Here is a 13,192-nt window from a genome sequence, read left to right as displayed (position 1 = left end):
TAGTTTGCATACTACCAGGCGCGTAATATTTAAAATGGCAGTTTTATTTTGTTGTTACTTCATTGGTTACTTGTTTAAAATAAGACAGAGATGCATTAGTTTATGATTCTTATTGGATCTGTACAAATAGTTGAGTTCAACAAATCTGTTAAATAACTCAGTAAGGAAGCTGCATGATTAAAACTATTTTTTTCGCTAGTCTTCTTATTGTTGCTTTCGCATAGACCCAATGTCGAGTTTCTTTAGAGAATGGACCAGTGGAATGTCAGTCACAATGCATGACGAAGACGAAGGCCAATCCAATAAATGTACTTGCATTGCAAAATCAAAAACTCGCTATGATGTGATTGCGAATCAGCAGAGAGGATGATGGGGTCGACTTTTGAAATTTTCTTTTACAAAACAGAAAACTCGACAAAATGTCCGATGAAATGCTGGAATCCCTTTTGGGTCGAAAAAAAAAATAAAAAAATACGGTGAAACGGACAGTAAACTTGATTGGCTCGGGAGATTCTCTCGTTTACGATTTAACCAATATCATTGGATGGGCATGTTGTCTATGGCAATGCTATTAAAACGGTACACCACCCAACATCGTCACTGTTGTTCTTTGTACACGTTTGTAGCTTCCTCTCGATTCAGTTCCGTATGGTGCTTATTGTAACGATGAGTTTTTCATTGGTGGATTTGCACATTGCTTTGGAGGTACTAACATTAAAGTGGATCAGCCTTTTTTAACGGTCAAAGGGATACAAACAACAAAAACTCCCATTGATGATGAACCGAATGAACCGAACAACCAAACACAGAAAAAGAGAGTGATAATCTCATAAGGAATATGTGAAAAACACATTAGCACGTGTTCGAACGGGAAAAACAAATCGATTTTATCGTTCGTATCGTTTTGTCGCTTCTGAAATAATAAAAAAAACGGAGCCGCCATAAATCGATACTCATCACCACTTGTGGGTGGTTTAAAAAATGAAATTCCCTGATGCAATAATATCGCTTGGTCGATAACTAAGTTTTCGGAAGAGTAAAAGAGTGCCGTTACGTTGCTTGGGATCATTGGAAATGCAAATGAAAAGCACACACCCCGAGAACGTTGAAGTTGATCCTCGCATTTTTTTTGTTGGTCAACCGAAAAAACTAATTGTGCCAGAACGATACACATCGATCTGTTGTTTGTCGCGCAAAAGAACAAATGACATCCAGAGAAAAGGAGGAGGAGATGGAAGGGAATGTGCGGTTAAATCCAATTAACGGCCGCACGGACACTGAACGAGGTGGATCCAGCATCATAAATCATATGCATTTCTGAGCATGCGGGATAATCATGCACACCACACAAACAGCATACCAGTGCGTAGGGAAGGGCCATCCCACAGTACCAACGGTAGTCCGGATAATTCAATAATCCGTTCACGCGTTCCATAAATCATGTGAAGGATGGTCACGCAGTAGCATAATACGCAAAACCTTCCGTACGACCTTCCTCTACCGATGAAATTTGCCGTAATTAATCGATCCTGCGTGTGTTGTGGCCCTTCGCACCTGTCACAAATCGGGCCATGTGTGTGATCGTGCTTTATGAACCCAGATAAGAGTTAAGATTAAGGATGGAGCACATCGATAAAATGCAGAGTGGAAAATGTGGCATAAATCATCGGTGGAATGTTGTGTTTGCAATGCAAATCATATGTTTTATGCTTTGCTCCGGGATATTGACCGTATCAAAGGCATTCTCTGTTGCCTCGCTTGTTGCCACAACACCAAGTTTTCCTTGGCAAGTCCTTGCTCATCTGCTTCAAATGATGCTGGAAGGGTGTGCTTTAGCCTGCCAGATAAATTTTCATTTTATTTTCCACAAGATTAGATCAAACGGGCTTTAACGGGGATAATCAACAGGAATTAAATTGGGAGCAGAAAATAACAGCAAATATATGTGTCTCTTTCTCTCACTCACAATAAAAGCGATGAAGATGTGCCTTTTTACGGAAGTATCGTACGGCCCCCGCATAAAATCCTTTGGCAAAGTAGAGTTGGTTAAAAATAGGCCAACCGTGTGGATTGGACGCATGGGAAAATTTCTACCCCCTTCACAGTCGGTCGGTGGTTTAGAAGGACCTGTGAGGTAAAGGTTTTTTTTTCACCTACGTTGGAACCTTCCTTACACTACCGATTTCGTTCATTGGTTCGATTGGTGAAGGGTGCGCCGGTACAGGGTAACGACCTTAAAAGCACGACCTAGAGGGCGCTCCATAGCCGATGGGAATAATTTGACTTTTATGGTCCGGCACAGCAGAGAACCCCGGAGTGTCTCGGAAGGAAGTCTCGAAAGGTGATCCGTTGCGGTTGAGCAAAGGATTAAGGAAATGGGTTTTAGCGACCGGGTGTGTGTGTGTTAGATTGCTTTACGACCACCATGGTTGAGGTTTTTACGATCTGGCATGATGCTCTTTTTCTGTATGAGTAAAAATAAGCTCCATGTTTTTTTTCGTTGCGATTCTAGAAAGATATGCGCAACTAATGAAAACCGCATAAAAGTTAAAAATAAGATTTTGGGTTTTAATAGATCATAACAAGTCAGTCGTGTGGTGCAGAAAGCATACTGTACATTCGGTTTTATGAAATCTACACAAATGGAACAAAACCGCCTAAAGGTATGCAATTAATAAGCAAAGGTTGCCTGTTTTGAATATCACAAGGGAAAATATTTAAAATACTTCAGCTTCAGCTTTTTTAAGGGCATTTCAAATACAAATATCATGTAATCGTAAAGTAATAGAATAGAACAACCTATCCCTTTCCTCTGTACATAGAATATATTCTTCCAACCCAAAGCGTTATCAAATTCAACCAGCGAGATAAAAGATCGTTGGATTTGCATGCAACTTGGCGGCAGTAAAACAAGGCTCAATTTTTAAAACCTTGCCAAATCGTTCGTTCAAGCGTGAGGCGGACAAAACCCAACGTCGAGTATGCATGAAGCTGCAATTACGAAGAAATATAGCTTTGGCAAAAGCACCACACCGAACGCTACATAAATTTCGCACAAAGAATGTTCTTTCTATACCGAAAGAACTGATCCTTACAAGAAAATGAAAAACATCTTTAAATTTGGTTCGATGGCTACCACCAAGCAGACTGTTTTCCTCAACCACCGTAAAACGATGTGTGTTTAACCAAAATTTCATCATTTGCCAGCGAATTTGTTCACACCTCAGCCACCCAACACCGCAACGTTGGGAAGGGAAGGTGTTTTTATTTTCTCTGAATTTAAATAAATTTACTTCCACCGACAGTCCGTTCTACCGCGCTTCCCATATTGCGAAGGTGACGTTTTGCTAAGGTTACCTTTTCAAGCACACCTGGGCCTGGGATGTCTTGCGTTGGTTGGGTTAAAATATACACCAATCTTATTTACATAGCATAATTTACACAACACCGCCTGCATTTACACTTCCTGCTGACTCATGCCGGTGGTAATAGGGATCCAGAGGACAAAAAAGGTACTGACTGGGAATATTTATCGCGTAGTGTAGTTTCGCGTACGTGTGTGTGTGTGAGTGAGCGTTACTTTGCACCTACGTCTCCTTAAATTAAGGAAACTGGCACTGAAAAACGATCCTTAGCATTAGTAGGTTTGTTGGGCCGAGAGTAGTGTTTTGTCAGACCGGTGTAGTGCAATTAAAATGGAAACAGTGTTCGCTTGGAAAACTTCCACCTTTTTCCGGCTAAAGGCCCTAACTATCCTTTGGCTGAGTGGGTACGTTACATAAACGTTGTAAGGATTAAGTGGAATGATTTAATCCCGCTGCTAAATGAGTAGGTCGAGGGTTAGTAGCGAGAAACAGAATCATGCAACTGCAACTGCTTACTCATTAGTGAGAAAATGGCGATATTGTTCATCGTTGTTAATTCTGCGGCTATTCGAAGCATGAAGGAGGAAGGGTTGGAGGGTCTTTTAGAGTTAAGTAAAAATGTTATAATGTCAGTAAGGAAAACATTGTATCATCCTCACCCTGGAACGCCTAAATTTAGACAACTTGCTTGTGTTTTCTCCCTTAATGCAATGTTGTTAACAGCATGTAAGACCTGTTTCAGGCCAGAATATCCCTTTGAAAACGAGAATACTATCAGAAAGCATTTAGACTGATAATACTGTTCTTCCGGATCGATTTTCGACCGAAAAGAAACGCCAGTGTCTCGTTTTAGTTTTCCCCTTCCGATTTTCCTCTGGCGTCTTATTCTCTCGTGGAAAACTCCTCCTTAAAGAAAGGCACCACTCACACACGTACACGTACAAGTTGGAACTCAGCATCGTCTTTCTCCATCAGTGCGCCGTCTAGTGCCAATGATTTTCTTTACACTTTTCCCGAATATCACCGTTCGAGAGATTCCATGGGGAGATATCGAAACGGAATAGTCGCGAAACTGAGAAGGCACCGCTTAAAATGGAACGGTTGGGATAGATTTCATTTCCGGTAACAAGAAGCCAACAACGGCCATGCAAAACTGGAAGAAACCCGGCAATACAATGGTGCGGTGGGTTTGGTTTACGAGCAACAAAACAAAGCTATAATTCAATTCCGGCGCCCGAAAACGTCGTGCTCGACTTTCCAACTCGCTTTCTTCTGCTTTGCAACCAAAGCGAGGGGATTTTTAGTACAATTTGGCGTATTTCTTTCGTTTTGCCTTTTCACTCAATAATTGCGTGGCCTTGTTCTTGTTGTTTGGGGATTTGTACGTGTGGTGTGCATTTCCTATCAGGACATACCCTTCAATGTTCGATGCTTGCAGGCGGTCGTACTGATGGAGCTATCGCACTTTAATCCACGACTGACAGTAGCAGTAGCACGGTTTAGCCTTTTTGCCTTTGGGATATTTTGGGGCGTGTTTTATCGTGAACTTTATCGACGGATTTTATCCGGCTCGTAGGCAGAAACGAGTGGTCCCATGAGGAGATCAAACGGGAATGCAAAGGCAGCACAACAATTATGTTAAGGCAGACTGATGTTCACTGTGTAGCTTCCTTTATAAGGATTATAAAATATGTTCCACTACTTTCTAACTCACAAATAAGTGCATTAATGATGCAGTTCACACATCACCAACTGATATCTTGAAAGAAAGGAATAAAATAAATATGTACACAAAAGCACTTTTTGCCACAATTATATCCTTGGTCCACACTGATCGCAGGGGTCCCCTACTGGCAGGACAACCCCTTTGCTTTTCAACAAAGCGTAGTTGATTTTTCCATTGAAGCATTTGCTGTTGTCGATCAAACTGTACCACTTTCCAGCACCTTCACCATATTTTCCTTCCATGCACCACTCGGAAACATGTGCATCGTGCTGTACACTTCACCATACGATCCTATTTGGGGGTTGCATTTTCAGATCGAAGAGGGAATGGCTTTTCGCTGCTCGGTCGCTTGATGATGGTAACAGAACTGAGCGAGAGCTGCTTTTCCAATCGTAAAAAAAGGGGTTGTGCACTTTTTTTTTTAGGGAATTATTCCTCGCTCTAATTGTTTCGGTGGTTGCAGGAATATGTGCCGGATGCATCGAAGCACGGCTCTCAAACCGGTGCACACATACACTCAGGTTCACATGAGTGGAAAATACACACATTTTCACCAACACTAACTAGTAAAAGTAGACGAGCCACGGACCCACCACAACCGGTGGTTGTTGGCAGCTGGCCAATCCATGTCGCAAAAGAATTCTTTCTCGCCGCTCCACAAAACTGCGATTCCGTACGAACGGAGTCAGGTTGAACCTTGCCACTGGATTTCCTCCTTCGCACTTCCTTTAAGACAAACACACATTCTAGGTGCAAAGAAGGGATGGAAACCTTCGTGCCGGTTGCACAATGATAGGGGATTCGAGAAACAGGTTGGTGAGGTTTTGCTTGGTACTGACACTGCCCTCTTGCAGGACCGACGGACTGATTCACACTCACGACAGGTCCTGTCGGTTTGCTCCTACTGCTGCTGCTGCTGCTGCTGCTAGCCGAGCGTACCGGAACGAGTGACCGCGTGCGCGTTCGCCACACAATGGGAAAAACGCACCCAAACGGGAAAAACCTTCCCACCGTGCACGAACAATATCGACCGTGTATGGGGTATTCAAGGAACTCACAACAGTTGAAGAGAGTTTGGGATAAAAGAAAAGTTTTGATCAAAAACTTTGTTTTTCAATTGTAATGTTTTCGAAATTTTCGTTTTTGTAAAATGTAGTTTGAAACACAATAAATTAATAGAAAAAAATAATTTGTTGCTATGAAGTTTGAACATGTTTTTAAATAATGTAAAGTATCTTGTTAACTTCTATTACTCCTTTTTCTCTAACTAAATTCACAAGCCTAAAAGTATGCAATCATGGCCTACTGAGACATATTTTGAAAGAAATTCACAACTAGTTGCATACCGACAGGCGCATACATACAATGCGACTATATTGCGACCAACTATTTATTCTAACAGAAGGCTAAGTTAGCAAGATTTTTCCACCAACCCAATAGAGAACAATCTGCTCTCACAAATCGTCGGTGAGCGTTTCGTTCCCATTGGTTCTCACTCTCAATTTGGGTGTGTATCGTGTGTCTGCTGAACAGATGATGAGCGAACCCACGCAGAGGGGTTTGGGTTTGTCTCGTGCGCGGGAAGGGAAAACTTCCGACTGCGAGCCTCCCAGAGCCGTTTGTGAGAACGTGTCCTTTTCCCCCTTAGATTTGATATCACAAGCAACCGATCCCTTCCGTTTTGCGGAACCATACACGAACGAACCACAAGGCAGAGATAGGATGTTATGACTCATCGCCTCTGCACGACTTCGGTCGGCGACAGACGACGAAGAAAGCACCAAACCGTTGGCAAGGGCAACAGCAAGAAGCGACTCCACAACAACTGATAAAATGTGACGAACAGTGTGTCGCCACCGAACTTCGCTGGGAATATTGGATACAAATGGAGGACACAATGTAACGTACTCTCCTCAGTTCGGGGGAAGACCGGCACCAAATCGAAGCACCAGGAAGCAGTACACTCACAGGAAAACGTGTCGTAAAAAGAGACTGCAAATGTTGATTGTGCACAGCTAGTGAACGATAAGCGTTCTTGGAGAATATTGCGGGACAAGGAAAATGGGCACCGATTGATAGGACGGTGCACGGTAGGACATGTCCGTTTTTGCAACCCGAACCAGACAGACGGGCGTTTTGTCCCGGATCGGTATCCGTTGGAACTTATTCAAGGAGCTGACAGTTGAGTATTGGAAATGGAAGTTTTGCGATGATGGGCGTTCTGTCTGGGAAATATTTTGACCAGAAAGGCGGCACGAGTCTGCTCGGTGGCCAACTCGCAAAGAACAAGCAGGAGACAATTTAATTAATTGAATTTGATTTGATTGCCCTTCGTGATGGGTTGTTAGGTTGTGTGCTGTGGTTAGAGTGGTTAGTTGCGTCTTGCGGTGTCCACACTCGAGGCAAGGATTGCAATTATGGTCGAGATTTTTCGCGGTCCCGCTGCAATGGAGTTGAATTAATAAATGGATGAGCACTTCCTGGCAGAAGGTTAGTACAGGGAGTGGCCCTTACGGTTATGGTTGTTGGAATAATAAAGGCACTGGTGGGTTTGAAGATGTTGTTGTTTAACAACAGAAATAAATTTTATGGTGGGTGCTCCAAACAGCTCGTTTTGTCATTCAGATAGCATACTTTAAGGGGTAACTTGAAAACTTGGACGCCTGAATTTATACTATGATTAAGTAAATTATTTTATGACGATTTATGACGTTTTGAAATGTGGAGAATGCAGAAGATAATATAAACTCTCATATATTCCAAAGCGAATTGTTACGAAAGTGTGTAACACAAAGCAAATATAAGAAAGGTAGCGAAAACAAATACAAATTAGCTACTGACACTTCATATAGACACTTCCTCTGCTAGTTGGTTCCTCAGACATATCTACGCACACCACAGAATCGGAAACATCCCTTGTGCTGTGCAAAAAAGATCTCACAATGTAGCATCAATAGACGGTGTCTTGCTACGACCCGGTTGACTGTTAAGTAGAAGCATCAATTTCCACGTCCACCCTACGCGGTAACTTACAATTTCTTCAAAGCACTCTGTTTCGCACCGAATCGTCCTATCACTGCATCCCAAGGGTAAGGTTAGATACTCGCCATCGCAAAGGTTACGGCGGATTTGGACACGGTGGATGAAAAAAAAAGCAAACCAGAAATACATTACTTCCCCTTATTCTTATCGCAGATCCTGTCGAAATGTTACTCTACCGAAGGCGAACTTCAAACGGCCGAACTATTCCAGCTGGTGGTCGGTGTGTTGTTTTGTATTTTGATAAAATATTTACCACCCTCTAGGCCAGAATTGTACACATACACACGCACACACTCAATCACCCGACCGGGCCGTGTGCTAGGAACACGTTCCAGTTGAGCGTGGTGTGGCAAGAAACCCCAAAACCAGATGTTTCAATTTCCCGACACTTTTCCCAACTGGACCGGTCGTGGGGTGAAAGATAAAACCACAACATCTCCCCTGCAGCAGTACGGTCAAGATGTTTCCACCGGTAGGGGGTGAATTCTCGCACGAACATTGATGTGCACGTTGAACTCGCACGGCAGCACAACGATGCATTGATGCAAGGCATCCACTTTGGTCAATTTCACAGTTTGCGCGGAAAGTTTATTTATCTTATCATATCGCGGCGTTTTGCACAAGTTGATGTCGCATCATTGAAGTTTCATTAATTGCCATCTTTCGGGTTTACTAGGTTTACTAACAGTTTACTATTGATAAAAATTATACCTATCTATCTCACGGTTCTAGTTCCGATTTACTCTTTTACCGTCTACATTCCTGTAGACTCCCCCAAATTAATTGGGCGATTCGGCGAAGATATTACGGAAAATGAAAGGTCATTTGCTTGTTTTGGTGTGATAAATAGCATAGATAAATCACGAATCCCTTAATGACTTTCAATCGAGTTTTATCAGCTTCAAGAAAAGTTGTGTTTAATTTAAGCATAAATATTATTTTATTTCGACCGAACTCGATTTTGCTCCATTCCAAGTCGGCTATTACCCAAGACATAAACCATTATTGCTCGAAACTCTAGCGAGCAGAAACACAAACCACAAACTCGAGACGCATTCTAGCAGCAATATAAACTGCTCGAACACTACCCGATTGAAGTGTGTCTAGACTAAAGCTTCGCAAAAGCTTATTCCATACAATTTTGTAATTTTGATCGTTAAAAACAAGCGAGAAGAAACTATTTTAGAATATGCCAAACATTTAGCAAGTATTTAACAGCAAATCAAAACTATTCGCGTACGATAAACTAATGAGTCAAACAGTTCAAATCCAAAATAAATAAATCATTACTACCGGCGAGCGTATCCTCTGATTAGGTGATCCAAATCACCGTAGAGACACGGTTCATAATTCGCTAAGCCCTTGGGAGAATAATGTACCTTATCTCAAAACCAACAGAAGTCGTTAAAGATAATGGCCACTGTTAAAGGAAGTCTGCTAATGGATCTTCCATTACTCTCATATGACAAAAAGGGAGAATGAGAGGGAGAGAGAGAGTTGCAGACAAATCGGAAAATGATTTACAACCATATCAAATCCCTCCTGGGAAAGGGAACACATTCAAAACCCGTACAAACCCGGGGACTCATTCGATATAACCCGTGTGTTTGCGAATAATCTTCCTTTTATTCTTCCCGGCGCTAGCGCAAATTTGTCCCCAGACGCGTTTCGGGAAATGTGGACAGCGAGGTAAAGAATTTCCTGCAGCCTTTTAACTAAAGCACCCAAATATGAAATGTCCCAGATTCCCTGCTGTAAATATTGCGTACGTTGCGTGCCCAATAAAAGATTCGACAGCAAACAATGGTGTAATGTCCCACGGTGATGGGCACTACTACCTGCAAAAAAAAAAGACTTCTCGCCTCTGGTCTGACCGTCAACTGCTGCTGCTGGGGTCACCCATAAACGGAGGCCGTGTGGTGTACACGTGCGATGGAAAAATAGATTTCTTCACGCAAAGTTTACACCCCGAAAGTCTACAACGGTGAACGTAAGAGTGAGATGAAAATTGCGTCCCCTACATAACGGGCCAAACGGGATAGGTAAAGTGTGACACAGACCGACCGTAGGGGATGTAGAATTTGGTGCCAGATTGGTGGTACAGAGAAGCGATTCGTACAGGGCCTTCGTGTCGTGGTAGGTGCTAATAACGCTGTTTAGTGAGCTGAGTAGGAAGACGCGAATAAGCGTTTCCCTTGTGCAATTTACGCAACATGCTACTGTTCCCGTAACATCCATCAAGGGATCCGTGGAAAGGCTTCGCACGAAATAGACACCTTTATGTTGTGGTTCATATTAAAACAAAAATCCATCAAACTTCCCAGACGGACGACTCGGCACAATAACCACGTCGATGAAGGTCGGAAATATGTTGTACTGAAGCTTATCAATCGATGGAGTGCCTTTTTCCATGAATAATATTAAAACTTCACCCGATTCCAATAATATTTTGCTCCGGTGCAACTTAACCCTATAATTCCCATGCAACGATCCGAGAGAATGCCAGACATTCTGTTGCATTTTATTCTCACCACAGACTACTTGCAATATAACGTATCAAAACACGCTATCAACGATCTTTCCTGCCGTCCATAGATGGGATGGGTGGACGACATTCAGGGAGGACATTTTTTCTCTCATCGTTTGCACTTCCGCAGCATCAAACAGGACATTGTCATGCGACAAGCGACACCGCACGAGCTATTCTGTTATTCTGCCCCGCCTCACAACAATGCACACAGGTCCTAAAATTGCTCCCGTTCGGGTGCGTCGTGTGCAGGGTGTGAATAATGCACCGAGCATCGTTGTGAAGCACAGATCTGTTCCGCACCCAATGACGGGGTGTGTGACGATGATGGTTCTCGCTCGCTGTGTTGGGCAGAAGAAAGTTTTTCAATCGCTTTGATAAACTATCGCCTCGTGTCGTACGAAATTCGTCGCACCGTAGCACGGAATAAAAAGGGAAAAACTTTGTCTCGGTATCGTAATTTCCGGATCCGGTATTGTATATGGTGCACACTACTTGAGGGAAGCACTGTGCAGCCAGAAAGACTGAGCAAAAAAAAAAAACAACAGCGATAAGAGTCTGATGAGACAGACAGTGGCGAAACAAAGACCACCTGTTGGTTAATGGTTTATCGCAGCAGGAGGGAGAAAACTCGCTCCGAAAGCTCTAGACACATCCTCCTACGCCACGACCAGCGTCCGTCGGGGTGGGTATTGAGATGAAAGTTTGAGATAATTCTCGTCACTTCGCGCGATTCTAAAAATATGTAACAATTCTATGGATGGAATATAATTTCAATTAATTCGTCTCTAAGCTTCTGAGTTCTTAGTAATATGCCGAGAGATCGTCCCAGCTTCTGGGATAATTGTTACTAACTATTTAATCTCGAACGAATGCTTTCGGTTTAAGCTATCAGATGCAATATGAGAGAAAATGAATGCTGGAATTATTGAGTTCCAATCTCATTGTTAAACATAAGATCCTAATCATATCGCTTTGAAGGGTTATAACGCCTAGAAGTATGCAATCATTATTGCGAAAGTCATCTTTTAATTGTTCTTTGGACTGAGCTCAATCGAAAGATGAAGGAGGAGGGATTTTGTCAATATTTGTTGGTAATATACCTGAAATCTGTATATATTTCAGAAGAAAATACAAGAACAAATTGACGGCTGTCTACAAGAAATTTGTTACATTGCTTTTATACCCTATTGTTTCCAGTTAGCTCACATTATTTACCTCGTGTTATTGCCATGATTACATTCCCATAAGAATGTGTTGTTTTCGATCAAAAAGATAGAATACGACCCGAAAAAAATAAACCCTCCGAAACGAATCCTTTGCAACAAGCTGTCAGTGGCATGGCCTAAAAATCCAATAAACATTTCCGCCTCAAGACTCCGTCTGGAAGAGTCAATGTTTCCTGTTCGATTCCCCAACATTTTCTTCTGGATGTTTCCCCCTATCATCGTTCGCCTGCTTTTTCTTATCCTTCACCTTCACTTTTTTGCCATTATAAAATTTCCTTTTTGGCCAAACATTCACACTATTTATCATCGTAACCTTTTATTTCACCCCTTTTAAGCAGCAGAAAACACAAACACACTTTCTTCGTTTGCAACGTAAAACGGAACGGACAGGAACTGGTAACAGTGTCATCCTGTCAGCATGATGCCTTTCCGCAGGATGCAACGGGTTGCCAATGATATTTATATCATACCCTGCAGGATATGCTTCCTGGTACAATATCATTCCAATGTCGTCGCGGTAGCATACCTTTGTTGCTGACCACAACAGGATGCTTTGAAAATTAGGGAATAAAAACAGTATTGTAGGTCACCATTAAGGCTATGTATGCTATTTGCACAAGCTATCTAAAAATATTTTCCCTAAAGGAAATCATCCTACGACACTGGAGCATTGCAAAAAAAACGTCGCTCTACCGTGTGCAGGACATGCTCATAAGCGAAAAGGAGTGCAACAATATTACATCATTAAAGAAGAGTAATTTAATTTGCCCTCATCTCTTGGCTCACTGATGTCCTCATTTTTGGAAAAACTCGAGCGAACAGTGGATGGTAATGGTGTCCGGGATGTGAAGCAGCACAAGATGTGCATGATTCGGTTCGATTGTGATCCGCTCGTAACAATGAATGGTTACTCATGGTCGACGCCATTCAGACGAAGGATGCTGTTGCTAAAATGTACTTTATTCATTGCATGTAGCAGTAACTTCCCTACCAGCGATCCATCCAGCACGGGGTTTATGGATTTCCATTTCCCTGCTTTATAATGTGCACTACTCCCTCGTCACCCGCAATGCAACTGAATAGGGCAGCATAATTATGAGTTATGCGACCAGACAGTTTGTGTGAGAAAGCATCGTAGGATGCGAGGCGAGACGAACAGTTGAGGCTGGGTTCAAGCGGCGCTGTGAATTAAATAAAACATAAAAGGGAGTCGGGTATTGGTTCAACCCGAAATAAAAAGCGATAGAACGGCACCCTCCTAGACAAAAAGGTCGTCCCAAAAACCTCCGAGAGCGCACCTAAA

At 42.5% G+C, this 13,192-nt stretch overlaps 1 protein-coding gene across 1 annotated transcript in view; it reads right to left on the bottom strand.

Annotated features, from left to right (window-relative positions):
* The window catches only part of LOC128714623 (protein sickie), a 202,260-nt gene that overhangs the window by 77,100 nt on the left and 111,968 nt on the right, over positions 1 to 13,192 (bottom strand). The window lies entirely within an intron of this gene.

Source organism: Anopheles marshallii, chromosome 3, assembly GCF_943734725.1.
Source record: "Anopheles marshallii chromosome 3, idAnoMarsDA_429_01, whole genome shotgun sequence".
Classification (NCBI taxonomy): Eukaryota; Metazoa; Arthropoda; class Insecta; order Diptera; family Culicidae; genus Anopheles; species Anopheles marshallii.
The sequence above is the reverse complement of the archived record's forward strand: the minus strand, read 5'-3'. Positions and strand labels throughout refer to the sequence as shown.